Below are 12,963 nucleotides of genomic sequence, written 5' to 3' on the forward strand. Positions count from 1 at the left end.
TAATAACTGTGCGAAAATAAATATTTCAAGTTTTAATTAAAGTCTCTATAAGATTAAAGTTTTTATACTTTTTCCATATTTTAAATAAATATTTATTTTATCGCGAACAAGATGTCTCTTTGAATTGAATATTCAGCATACTCCGTAAGTGTTGTTCGGCAAAAAGTGCACATCACACCTTCATCATATACTGACATTTTCTCGAATAAATACAAAGCAACTTTACTGAATCGAAAAACAATGACATGATTAACGTCAACATTTGATTTCCTGAAACAGTAAGTTGTATCAGCGCGTCATATCTATGGAATAGCTTTAAAAGTCTATAGCGATTAAAAGAAATAATTTGTACCTAAACCAGGGCTTCACTTCTTTCATCTAATGAATCATTCTTCTGCAGTCTTCCAATTTCTCTCAAGAAATTGCACCAACACACGATATTAGTGTCGCAACAATTCTTACAACCAAACTGGAAAATTTATCAGCATATATATCACTCATTTCAGGGAGAAACACTTTCTTCTTTTAATGTCTTGTCTTTGACCAGTTAGAACCGACCACAATCCTCAAAGGATCATGCCATTTTTTTTTTTTGAATCGGCAAAATATTATTAACCAACAAGCCCGTGCAAGATGCACTAATAAGCTCGGGTGGAAAAAAAACAAAAATACAAGGGGAAATCGGTTGCCATAAACATCGGCTCGAACAAAAACCCCTTAAAAAACCACCCCAATTCAAAAGTAAAAACCACACCCAAAGGGTTTACAAGCAAGAAACTGATGCAATTGTATACAAAGGTACGAACACAATCCGAAGAACCCTCCGGGCAAGAGCAAAACTCCCAACGCATACCGCCGCATCAATACCAGCCCCCACACACACCTCAGACCCGCTGGCAGCAGCACAACCCAGCTGACAGCAGGTTCCAGCCGAGCCATAACAGAAGACATAGCCAAACTGCAGCCAGCCAACAGGAAGCCAAGACTGCACAACAGGAAGAAATAAATGCCAGCAGCGATGAACCCAATCAGCAGAAAAACCAGCAGCACTACAACACTTGAAAACGTCCCTGGCCACCATTAAACAACCAGCATCAATACGACACAAACCTACTGACACAACAGCACCACATTCAACGCATCAAACAGTCCGAGGGACTCCATTCCCATTCATAAAACAAGCAAGCCGACACCTTAAACCTCCCTAACAACCACCTACAAGACAACACTTTAATTTCGTCAACCACCTCATCCCACCTTTTAGCCCCCATGTTAAAAATACAATCATTTCTAGCTCTCCACATAACCCAAATTGTCGCTTGCCAAATCATCATCAAACCCTTTCTAATTTTCTTATGAAAATGTCCTCCACTCCAACACTCCCAATGAATAAACAAATTTGGAGGCATAAGAAAATTCAAGTCTAACCAATCCATGAGCTTTCGCCAAATATGTGAGGTTTTCAGTACACAGATCACTTCAATACAATCAATATACACCATGTAAGTTTTAATCAAATCAGTGATTAAACCTCCAAGCTTATGATTGATAATTTTGAGCCGCTTTGTAAGAGTTGATATTGCTTCATCTAAGAAGTTCACAAACTTCCTTGCTAATGGCCGAATTGAGATTGGGTAGATCTATGAAGAGAAATGTTTATTTCTGATAGCGATGTGCGGTGGTTGTAAACTAAAGAATATATACCTAGCGAATCAGAGTTTGCAATTGTTTGATAATGAAACCATTCATAGCTGTAACGCCCCATTTTTATTCTAATATTTTAGTAGAGGTGTGAATATTTTTATATGACTTTAATTGCTATATATATATATATGATTTTATGTGAAATATATGTTTTATATGATTTTTATATGTAATATGTTATGATGCTATTTATTATATGAATATTGGGGTTGTGTATTATTTAAATGAATGTTGTTATTATTGGATAGAAATAATATGAGAAATAGAAATATTATAGAAATAGTATTTATTTTTGGTTAAGGGGAATTAAGTGGAAATTAATAGAAATTAAGGGAGTTGGGTGAGAAAAGAAAAGGGAGATATTTTTGAAGTAAAAGAAAGAAAAAGGGAGAGAAACATTTTCACGTAAAAACATTAGAAGAAAACTGGTTTTGGAGAGAAAACCTAGAAGAGGCCAAGAGAGAGCTAGGAAGGAATCGATTGCGGTAGCTTGACGTTTGGTGTTGCTGAATTAAGGTAAGGGTGGGATTCCTTTCAATAATCATGGTATATAATTCTGAAATTTGATGAATTGTTGTTCTTGGTTTTAGGGTTAGAAGTTTTATGTTAATTGAAGAAAATATGATGAATGGTGTTGTTTGATGCATGTTTCTATGTTGTTTTAGTTACTATGTTGCATATAGAACCTGTAAACATTGTTCTAATTCATTTTGGGTGATTAGGGGATCAGAAAATGGGTTTTTGGGGGTGAAAATGGTGTTAAAATCGTAACAGTAGGTGAAAAACTCGCCAGAAATTCGCTATTAGCGTAACCCTCTGGAACAGGTACGCTATTAGCTCAATTTTCGCTATTAGCGAAATTGTCCAGTGACAGCATTTTCTGTTTCGCGTTCTTGTATCTTTTTCACCCGTTTCTATTTTGAATTAGCTTTAGGTGTAAACATAAAAGTTGTAGATAATTGAGTTCGCTTTCTAATGGCTTTGGAGTGACTAGAAAATTATTTGTAGATTTAGAGTTATGATGAAAATAGTCCAAGTGGGTCTTCAGAAAATTTTAAGAAAACTTAGCATAATTAATCTCTAGTTAGTCCAAAAACTTATGGTTGGTTTCCCAACTTCAAACTTAAGTGTTAGGGATTTAGTTGAGGTGTTTATGGATATTTGACTTATGTTCTATTGATCAAAACTTAATTGCTTTTGGGGATGTTTTAGACTTTGAGATGAATGTAATTGATCTATATGTATGTTATGTTGTTGATGTCGTTGTATCATCTGATGTCGAAGTTGGGGAGTGTGTCATAATTGTTTTAGGCACATATGTTGTTGTTGCAGTCGCTGTTGAAGTTGTATGTTGATATACACAAGTTGAGTCCATTTGCATACTCACAATTGTTGGGGGCTTATGCCCTGGAATGTTCATCATTCAACCCGTTGGGAGCTTATGCCCTGGAATGTTTATCATTCACCTGTTGGGGGCTTATGCCCTGGGATGCTTTAACCATCCAAATTGTTGGGGGCTTATGCCCTGGAATGCTTAGCATTCAACGCGCGTAGATTGGTACCACCTGCATGATGCATTAGTTGTTGTTGTCGTTGTAGCATTGTTGAGTTGTTGTCGTTGTCGAATTGTCGAGTTGTTGTCGTTGTCGAATTGTCGATTTGTTGTCGTTGTCGAATTGTCGAGTTATCGGTGTCGTTGTGGATAATGTTGTTGTTGTTGTTGTACCTTGTTGCCGAAAATGATTATGTTGTTGTTATATGTATTCTTTATATACATTATTAATGTTGCATGTTGTGATATATTGTTATTTTCATTAATTTGATGAATTATATATTATCATTATTGGATAAGTTTCTCACCCCTTCTGCGTATATGTTGCCTCGACCGTGGGTAATGTGCAGGTAATGATGGCTTGTAGGTTGATTGGCTCAAGTGTCTAGGGCTCTGATACATATTAGGATGGGGATCGTCGCGAGTGTCTTCTCATTTCTTTTATGTATCACATATTTTGGAAAAGGCTTGCTATTAGAATAAAGTTGAATTATGTTGTGGCCTTATGCCAAGACTTTTATTGATGTTGAATTTGGTTGAATTTATATTTTAAAGAATTATTCCGCTGCAGTTTGTAAGATAATTTAAATGTCGGTTTTTAAATAAATAGACAATTTTCTATTATGAAATTTTGATTAGCAGTGTGACACTCCGTTGTGTGGTTTACTCTGATTTTATTTATTAATATTAATTTGTTGGGAGAACGGGGTGTTACAATTGGTATCAGAGCAGGTCGGTCCGTCCGGCCAATTAGTAGAGTCGTGTCGAGCCATGTAGAGTTGTTTGACAATTTATATTGTCTCAGTTGTGCTGATTTTTGTTGTTATGTAGATTAGAGCGCTGGAGGCTGCGAATATTATCTGTTACAAGAGAAATAGAATGGCTGGAAGAAACGATGCTGCGGTGGCTGCTGCATTGGAAGCGGTGGCCCAAGCTATAGGACAACAACAGAATGTTGGTGCTGGTGTTAATGCTGATGTAAGAATGTTGGAGGCCTTTCTGAGGAATCATCCTCCTACTTTCAAAGGAAGGTACGACCCTGACGGAGCACAGACATGGCTCAAAGAGGTTGAAAGAGTTTTCAGGGTTATGCAATGCACTGATGACCAGAAGGTGCGTTTTGGTACGCACATGCTAGCTGAGGAAGCCGATGACTGGTGGGTGAGTCTCTTACCTGAATTAGAGCAAGGTGATGCAGCTGTGACTTGGGCTGTGTTTAGGAGAGAGTTCCTAAACAGATATTTCCCTGAGGATGTTCGCGGAAGAAAAGAGATTGAGTTCCTTGAGCTGAAGCAAGGAAACATGTCGGTGACAGAGTATGCAGCCAAGTTTGTGGAGTTGGCTCAGTTCTATCCACACTATACTGGAGACAATGCTGAATTTTCTAAGTGCATAAAGTTTGAGAATGGTTTGCGCGCTGATATTAAGCGAGCCATTGGTTATCAGCAGATCCGTGACTTTTCTGCTTTGGTGAGCAGATGCAGAATCTATGAAGATGATACCAAAGCTCATTACAAGGTGATGAGTGACCGTAGGGGTAAGGGACAGCAGAGTCGTCCGAAGCCTTACAGTGCCCCTGCTGACAAGGGCAAACAGAGGATGCCTGAGGAAAGGAGACCCAAAGGAAGAAATGTTCAAGCTGAGATAGTTTGTTACAAGTGTGGTGAGAAAGGCCACAAGAGTAATGCATGTACTCAACAGGATGAGAAGAAGTGTCATCGTTGTGGCAAGAAAGGACATATGATGGCTGAGTGCAAGCGTGGTGACATGGTTTGCTTCAATTGTGATGAAGAGGGTCACATTAGTTCTCAGTGCAAGAATCCTAAGAAGACTCAGACTAGTGGAAAAGTGTTTGCATTGGCCGGTATACAAACGGCTAATGAAGATCGACTTATCAGAGGTACTTGTTTCTTTAATGGTACTCCTTTAATTGCTATTATTGATACTGGTGCTACACATTGTTTCATTGCTGTTGATTGTGCAAATAAGTTGGGTCTAGTTATGTCAAGTATGCCTGTGGAAATGGTTGTTGAAACTCCAGCTAAGGGTTCAGTAATCACTTCTCTCGTCTGTCAGAGTTGTCCTATATCCATGTATGGTAGGGATTTTGAAGTTGATATGGCATGTTTGCCGTTGACGGGTATGGATGTGATTCTTGGTATGAACTGGTTGGAATACAACCATGTGCATATTAATTGTTTTAGGAAGACGGTGTACTTTTCTTCTGCTGAAGAAGAGGGTGGAGCGGAATTTTTATCTACCAAGCAACTGAAGCAGTTAGAACATGATGGAGACTTGATGTTTTCCTTGATGGCGTATCTGTCTGTAGAGAACCAGTCGATAATTGATAGATTGCCCGTTGTGAATGAATTTCCTGAAGTTTTCCCTGATGAGATTCCAGATGTGCCACCAGAAAGGGAGGTTGAATTTTCGATCGATCTAGTGCCGGGTACGAAGCCTGTGTCGATGGCTCCTTACCGTATGTCAGCCTCCGAGTTGGTAGAATTGAAGAAGCAGTTGGAAGAATTGCTTGATAAGAAGTTTGTAAGACCGAGTGTCTCACCTTGGGGAGCGCCGGTATTGTTGGTGAAGAAGAAGGATGGTAGCATGAGATTGTGCATAGATTACCGTCAGCTGAATAAAGTGACGATAAAGAACAGGTACCCACTTCCGAGAATTGACGACTTGATGGATCAATTAGTGGGTGCTCGTGTGTTTAGTAAAATTGATTTGAGGTCAGGTTACCATCAGATTAAGGTGAAGGATGAAGATATGCAAAAGACGGCATTTAGGACACGGTATGGACACTATGAATATAAAGTGATGCCTTTCGGTGTTACTAATGCGCCTGGAGTGTTCATGGAGTATATGAACAGAATTTTTCATGCTTTTCTAGATAAATTTGTTGTTGTGTTTATTGACGATATTTTGATTTATTCTAAGACTGAAGAAGAGCATGCAGAACATTTGAAGATTGTTTTACAGGTGCTGAAAGAAAAGAAATTGTATGCAAAACTGTCAAAGTGCGAGTTCTGGTTAAGTGAAGTAAGTTTTCTTGGCCATATTATTTCTGGTAGTGGTATTGCAGTTGACCCGTCGAAAGTAGAAGCGGTATCGCAATGGGAGACTCCTAAGTCAGTTACGGAGATCAGAAGTTTCCTTGGTTTGGCTGGTTATTACAGAAGATTTATCGAAGGATTTTCGAAGTTGGCACTTCCATTGACTCAGTTGACCTGTAAAGGTAAAGCTTTTGTGTGGGATGCTCAGTGTGAGAATAATTTCAATGAGTTGAAGCGAAGATTGACGACGGCCCCAATTTTGATTTTACCAGAGCCGGATAAACCTTTTGTGGTATATTGTGATGCGTCTAAGTTGGGTTTAGGTGGTGTGCTTATGCAAGATGGCAAAGTAGTGGCTTATGCGTCAAGACAATTGAGAATTCATGAGAAGAATTACCCTACACATGATTTAGAGTTGGCTGCTGTGGTTTTTGTGTTGAAAATTTGGAGACACTATTTGTACGGTTCCAGATTTGAAGTGTTTAGTGATCATAAGAGTCTGAAATATTTATTTGATCAAAAAGAGTTGAATATGAGGCAGAGAAGGTGGCTAGAGTTGTTGAAGGATTATGATTTTGGTTTGAATTATCATCCGGGTAAAGCCAATGTGGTTGCAGATGCCTTGAGTAGGAAAACGTTGCACATGTCGGCAATGATGGTGAAAGAATTTGAATTACTGGAACAGTTTAGAGACTTGAGTCTTGTTTGTGAATTGGCACCTCAGAGTGTGCAGTTGGGTATGTTAAAAATTAATAGTGATTTCTTGAAGAGTATCAAGGAAGCACAGGAAGTTGATGTGAAATTTGTAGATTTGATGACTGCTAGTAATCAGAATGCAGATGGTGATTTTCAGGTTGATGATCAAGGAGTGTTGAGATTCCGAGGCAGGATTTGTATCCCTGATAATGATGAATTGAAAAAGTTGATTTTAGAAGAGAGTCACAGAAGTAGCTTGAGTATTCATCCGGGAGCTACAAAGATGTATCATGACTTGAAGAAACTGTTTTGGTGGTCTGGATTGAAGCGTGATGTCGCACAATTTGTTTATGCATGTTTGACTTGTCAGAAATCGAAAGTTGAACATCAGAAGCCTGCTGGTTTGTTGACACCATTAGATGTGCCGGAATGGAAATGGGATAGCATCTCCATGGACTTTGTGACGAGTTTACCAAACACTCAAAGAGGGCATGATGCCATTTGGGTTATTGTCGATAGATTGACGAAGTCGGCACACTTCATTCCGATTAATACCACCTATTCAGTAGCTCAGTTGGCGGAGATCTATATTCATAATATTGTGAAGTTGCATGGTGTTCCATCGAGTATTGTGTCGGATAGGGATCCGAGGTTCACTTCGAGATTTTGGAAGAGCTTGCAAGAAGCTTTGGGCTCTCAGTTGAAGTTGAGTTCAGCGTATCATCCGCAAACAGATGGTCAGTCAGAAAGAACGATCCAATCATTAGAAGACTTGTTGAGGGTGTGTGTACTTGAGCAAGGTGGAGCTTGGGACAGTCACCTACCATTGATAGAGTTCACGTACAACAATAGTTACCATTCGAGTATTGGTATGGCACCTTTCGAAGCTTTATATGGTCGAAGGTGTAGAACTCCTTTATTTTGGTTTGAGTCGGGTGAAAGTGTTGTGTTAGGGCCTGAAATAGTTCAGCAGACTACGGAGAAGGTCAAGATGATAAGAGAGCATATGAAAGCGTCGCAGAGTCGACAGAAGAGTTATCATGACAAGCGTAGGAAGGACCTTGAGTTTCAAGAGGGTGACCATGTGTTCTTGAGAGTCACTCCTATGACTGGTGTGGGTCGTGCATTGAAGTCCAAGAAGCCGACTCCAAAGTTTATTGGTCCTTATCAGATATCTGAGTAAATTGGCACGGTGGCTTATAGAGTTGGCTTGCCACCACATCTTTCGAACTTGCATGATGTGTTTCATGTGTCACAACTTCGGAAGTATGTAGCGGATCCTTCACATGTCATTCCTAGAGATGATGTGCAAGTTAGAGACAACCTTACGGTAGAAACTTTACCTTTGAGGATCGATGATCGTAAGGTGAAGACGTTGAGAGGCAAGGAGATACCTCTAGTGAGAGTTGTTTGGGGAGGAGCAGCTGGTGAAAGTCTTACTTGGGAGTTGGAGAGTAAGATGCAGGAGTCTTATCCTGACTTGTTTACTTGAGGTAATATTTCGAGGACGAAATTCGATAAGTTGGGGAGAGTTGTAACGCCCCATTTTTATTCTAATATTTTAGTAGAGGTGTGAATATTTTTATATGACTTTAATTGCTATATATATATGATTTTATGTGAAATATATGTTTTATATGATTTTTATATGAAATATGTTATGATGCTATTTATTATATGAATATTGGGGTTGTGTATTATTTAAATGAATGTTGTTATTATTGGATAGAAATAATATGAGAAATAGAAATATTATAGAAATAGTATTTATTTTTGGTTAAGGGGAATTAAGTGGAAATTAATAGAAATTAAGGGAGTTGGGTGAGAAAAGAAAAGGGAGATATTTTTGAAGTAAAAGAAAGAAAAAGGGAGAGAAACATTTTCACGTAAAAACATTAGAAGAAAACTGGTTTTGGAGAGAAAACCTAGAAGAGGCCAAGAGAGAGCTAGGAAGGAATCGATTGCGGTAGCTTGACGTTTGGTGTTGCTGAATTAAGGTAAGGGTGGGATTCCTTTCAATAATCATGGTATATAATTCTGAAATTTGATGAATTGTTGTTCTTGGTTTTAGGGTTAGAAGTTTTATGTTAATTGAAGAAAATATGATGAATGGTGTTGTTTGATGCATGTTTCTATGTTGTTTTAGTTACTATGTTGCATATAGAACCTGTAAACATTGTTCTAATTCATTTTGGGTGATTAGGGGATCAGAAAATGGGTTTTTGGGGGTGAAAATGGTGTTAAAATCGTAACAGTAGGTGAAAAACTCGCCAGAAATTCGCTATTAGCGTAACCCTCTGGAACAGGTACGCTATTAGCTCAATTTTCGCTATTAGCGAAATTGTCCAGTGACATCATTTTCTGTTTCGCGTTCTTGTATCTTTTTCACCCGTTTCTATTTTGAATTAGCTTTAGGTGTAAACATAAAAGTTGTAGATAATTGAGTTAGCTTTCTAATGGCTTTGGAGTGACTAGAAAATTATTTGTAGATTTAGAGTTATGATGAAAATAGTCCAAGTGGGTCTTCAGAAAATTTTAAGAAAACTTAGCATAATTAATCTCTAGTTAGTCCAAAAACTTATGGTTGGTTTCCCAACTTCAAACTTAAGTGTTAGGGATTTAGTTGAGGTGTTTATGGATATTTGACTTATGTTCTATTGATCAAAACTTAATTGCTTTTGGGGATGTTTTAGACTTTGAGATGAATGTAATTGATCTATATATATGTTATGTTGTTGATGTCGTTGTATCATCTGATGTCGAAGTTGGGGAGTGTGTCATAATTGTTTTAGGCACATATGTTGTTGTTGCAGTCGCTGTTGAAGTTGTATGTTGATATACACAAGTTGAGTCCATTTGCATACTCACAATTGTTGGGGGCTTATGCCCTGGAATGTTCATCATTCAACCCGTTGGGGGCTTATGCCCTGGAATGTTTATCATTCACCTGTTGGGGGCTTATGCCCTGGGATGCTTTAACCATCCAAATTGTTGGGGGCTTATGCCCTGGAATGCTTAGCATTCAACGCGCGTAGATTGGTACCACCTGCATGATGCATTAGTTGTTGTTGTCGTTGTAGCATTGTTGAGTTGTTGTCGTTGTCGAATTGTCGAGTTGTTGTCGTTGTCGAATTGTCGATTTGTTGTCGTTGTCGAATTGTCGAGTTATCGGTGTCGTTGTGGATAATGTTGTTGTTGTTGTTGTTGTACCTTGTTGCCGAAAATGATTATGTTGTTGTTATATGTATTCTTTATATACATTATTAATGTTGCATGTTGTGATATATTGTTATTTTCATTAATTTGATGAATTATATATTATCATTATTGGATAAGTTTCTCACCCCTTCTGCGTATATGTTGCCTCGACCGTGGGTAATGTGCAGGTAATGATGGCTTGTAGGTTGATTGGCTCAAGTGTCTAGGGCTCTGATACATATTAGGATGGGGATCGTCGCGAGTGTCTTCTCATTTCTTTTATGTATCACATATTTTGGAAAAGACTTGCTATTAGAATAAAGTTGAATTATGTTGTGGCCTTATGCCAAGACTTTTATTGATGTTGAATTTGGTTGAATTTATATTTTAAAGAATTATTCCGCTGCAGTTTGTAAGATAATTTAAATGTCGGTTTTTAAATAAATAGACAATTTTCTATTATGAAATTTTGATTAGCAGTGTGACACTCCGTTGTGTGGTTTACTCTGATTTTATTTATTAATATTAATTTGTTGGGAGAACGGGGTGTTACAATAGCAATGTTGAAGGAAAGAAGCATATGTTATTTGAATAATAGTGGTTATAAACTATAGTTTACTTCTACCATGTATGACGTGTATTTTTTTTTTTTGGGTTAAGGTTTTGTTTTTGCATCTGTTTTTTACTCATTTAATTTTTTAAATAATAGTACATAATAAACACTCAATCCTTCCAACCTAGCATATCACACACATTTATCAAATGAGACTCATTAATCAACTATCAATAACTTTATATCATCACATTTCAATTTTTTAATATAAAAAAGTGGGTCCCATTTAAGATTGGGGGTCTTAAGTGAGACATGAGTCTTATAAGACTCAAAAAAAGTTTCTCCCCAATAGAGGTGGCTAATAGACACTGGGTCTTAAAACGCGCGCGCGCCCACACACACACACACACATATAGAGGAGGGATATATTGACTCCAAGAGTAAGTCAATAGACTTACTCCAAATCATTGCCATCCATTTTGTTTTAATCCAACAGTCTTAATTAATTATTTGCTTGTGCACCTAAAAAATTCCACACCTAATCAACCGATGGATTGTTCCTTCCGCCTCTTTCATTGGTTGATTAAAAACCCTTACTTGCATTTACATGCACACGTAAAATCCATACCTTTATACCAAAACATTATGCTAGTAAACTATGGAGATTAATACCATTTCACATATCTTTCTGATCGATTTAGTGTTGTATTTCAATTGCTTCAATCAACCAATTTATTTCTTAAAATTTTATTGTTGTTATCTATTTCACCCTTTCCGATCAATTGTTAATCCATTTCAATCTTTCCAAATATGTACCACACTCAACCAATTCATTCATTCATAATCAATTGCTTCGATCAACCAATCTATTTCAATTGCTACCATAATTATCACATTTAATAATTTAATTGTTATTTGAAGATTTCTCAGTATTTCAATTATAATGTAAACGCTGTAATAGACTTTTTGAGATTTATCAAAGTTTGAAAAAGCACGAAAAAATTGAAGTCATTCCAAGATTACTATGATTTGTCCAAGCAAATTGATTTCTAATCATGAAATGCAGTTTCGAAACGGCTTTCGATCAATATTTTGGGAATTAAAAAAATAAAAAAATGTTTTTAGGAGGAAGAAAGCCTACGAGATGATCACAGAATGAGCAAATAAGGCAATACTTAAAACCATTAGATTAAAAAGAATTGATGGCAAGGATTTGGAGTAAGACTATACACTTACTCTTGGAGTCAATATATCCCTCCCCATATATATATATATATATATATATATATATATATATATATATATATATATATATATATATATATATATATAAATAACGGAATTTAAGGAAGCCATCCTGCGCAAATTCAACTATTATATGCAAAATGTGAATGCTATATTGTTTTGGTTAACTTCTAACACTCACTATGAGCATTTGACATCATGTTAACAAATCAGATTTATAGAGATTTTTGATTGCTTACTTGGAATGAAAATAGCATTTTGTTTATACATTGAAATTCTATCAACAATGCTATAAAAAATATTGTCAATCCAAGTTTGAACAATCGACAATTAGCGCCATAATGCTCATTTAATGATAGATTGCATGACAAAGAAACTTATTTCTTAACAGCAATGCTATTTCCTACGAGGAAAAAATCCACGAAAGCCACGAACAAGTGTAAAGCGCTGCACAGATAGTATTTTTTTCATTTATAAAATAAAAACAAAAAATGGGTGTTTGGTGGAAAACAAGGGGATGCTAGCCTATTCTTGGTTTTCGTTGAAAAAACTTGTCGTGGTATTAGGCATTTCCCATTTCTTAAACCCATTAAGTAAATGAATGAGTTTTTTTGTTTTTGTTTTTTGAGGGAAGCAAATGAATAAGTTATTGATTATTATATTCGTTCATGCTAACGGCCTATTTTTTATTTATTTTTAGTGCAAAGAAGACAGTGCAAAGAAGACCGAAGCACAACTAACTACTTTTCTTAATAACTCATGTTTCTTTCTATGTCCAATAACAATTATGTTTTCTATGTTCAATGATCTTGCTTTATCTATGCTAATTTTTTGTTTCTATAAACCAATATTGAAGGGGAGTTGCTTTATTCATAAATGTAAGTTTTGGTCTATGTTAAATTTGAATGTGCGATGGATAAAAACCCTTACTTGCATTTACATGCACACTTAAAATC

The 12,963-nt window shown here is 36.7% G+C and overlaps 1 long non-coding RNA gene across 1 annotated transcript; it reads left to right on the forward strand.

The window, feature by feature from the left end:
- The first annotated feature begins 8,629 nt into the window (after positions 1-8,629).
- On the forward strand, positions 8,630-10,676 carry LOC146953327 (uncharacterized). Its single transcript, XR_015009841.1, has 2 exons — positions 8,630-9,008; positions 10,398-10,676. It is a non-coding gene; the product is annotated as an uncharacterized LOC146953327 (long non-coding RNA).
- Positions 10,677-12,963: the final 2,287 nt, after the last annotated feature.

This window comes from Medicago sativa, chromosome 1 (assembly GCF_051527215.1).
Source record: "Medicago sativa cultivar Bolivia chromosome 1, Bolivia_mono, whole genome shotgun sequence".
Classification (NCBI taxonomy): domain Eukaryota; kingdom Viridiplantae; phylum Streptophyta; class Magnoliopsida; order Fabales; family Fabaceae; genus Medicago; species Medicago sativa.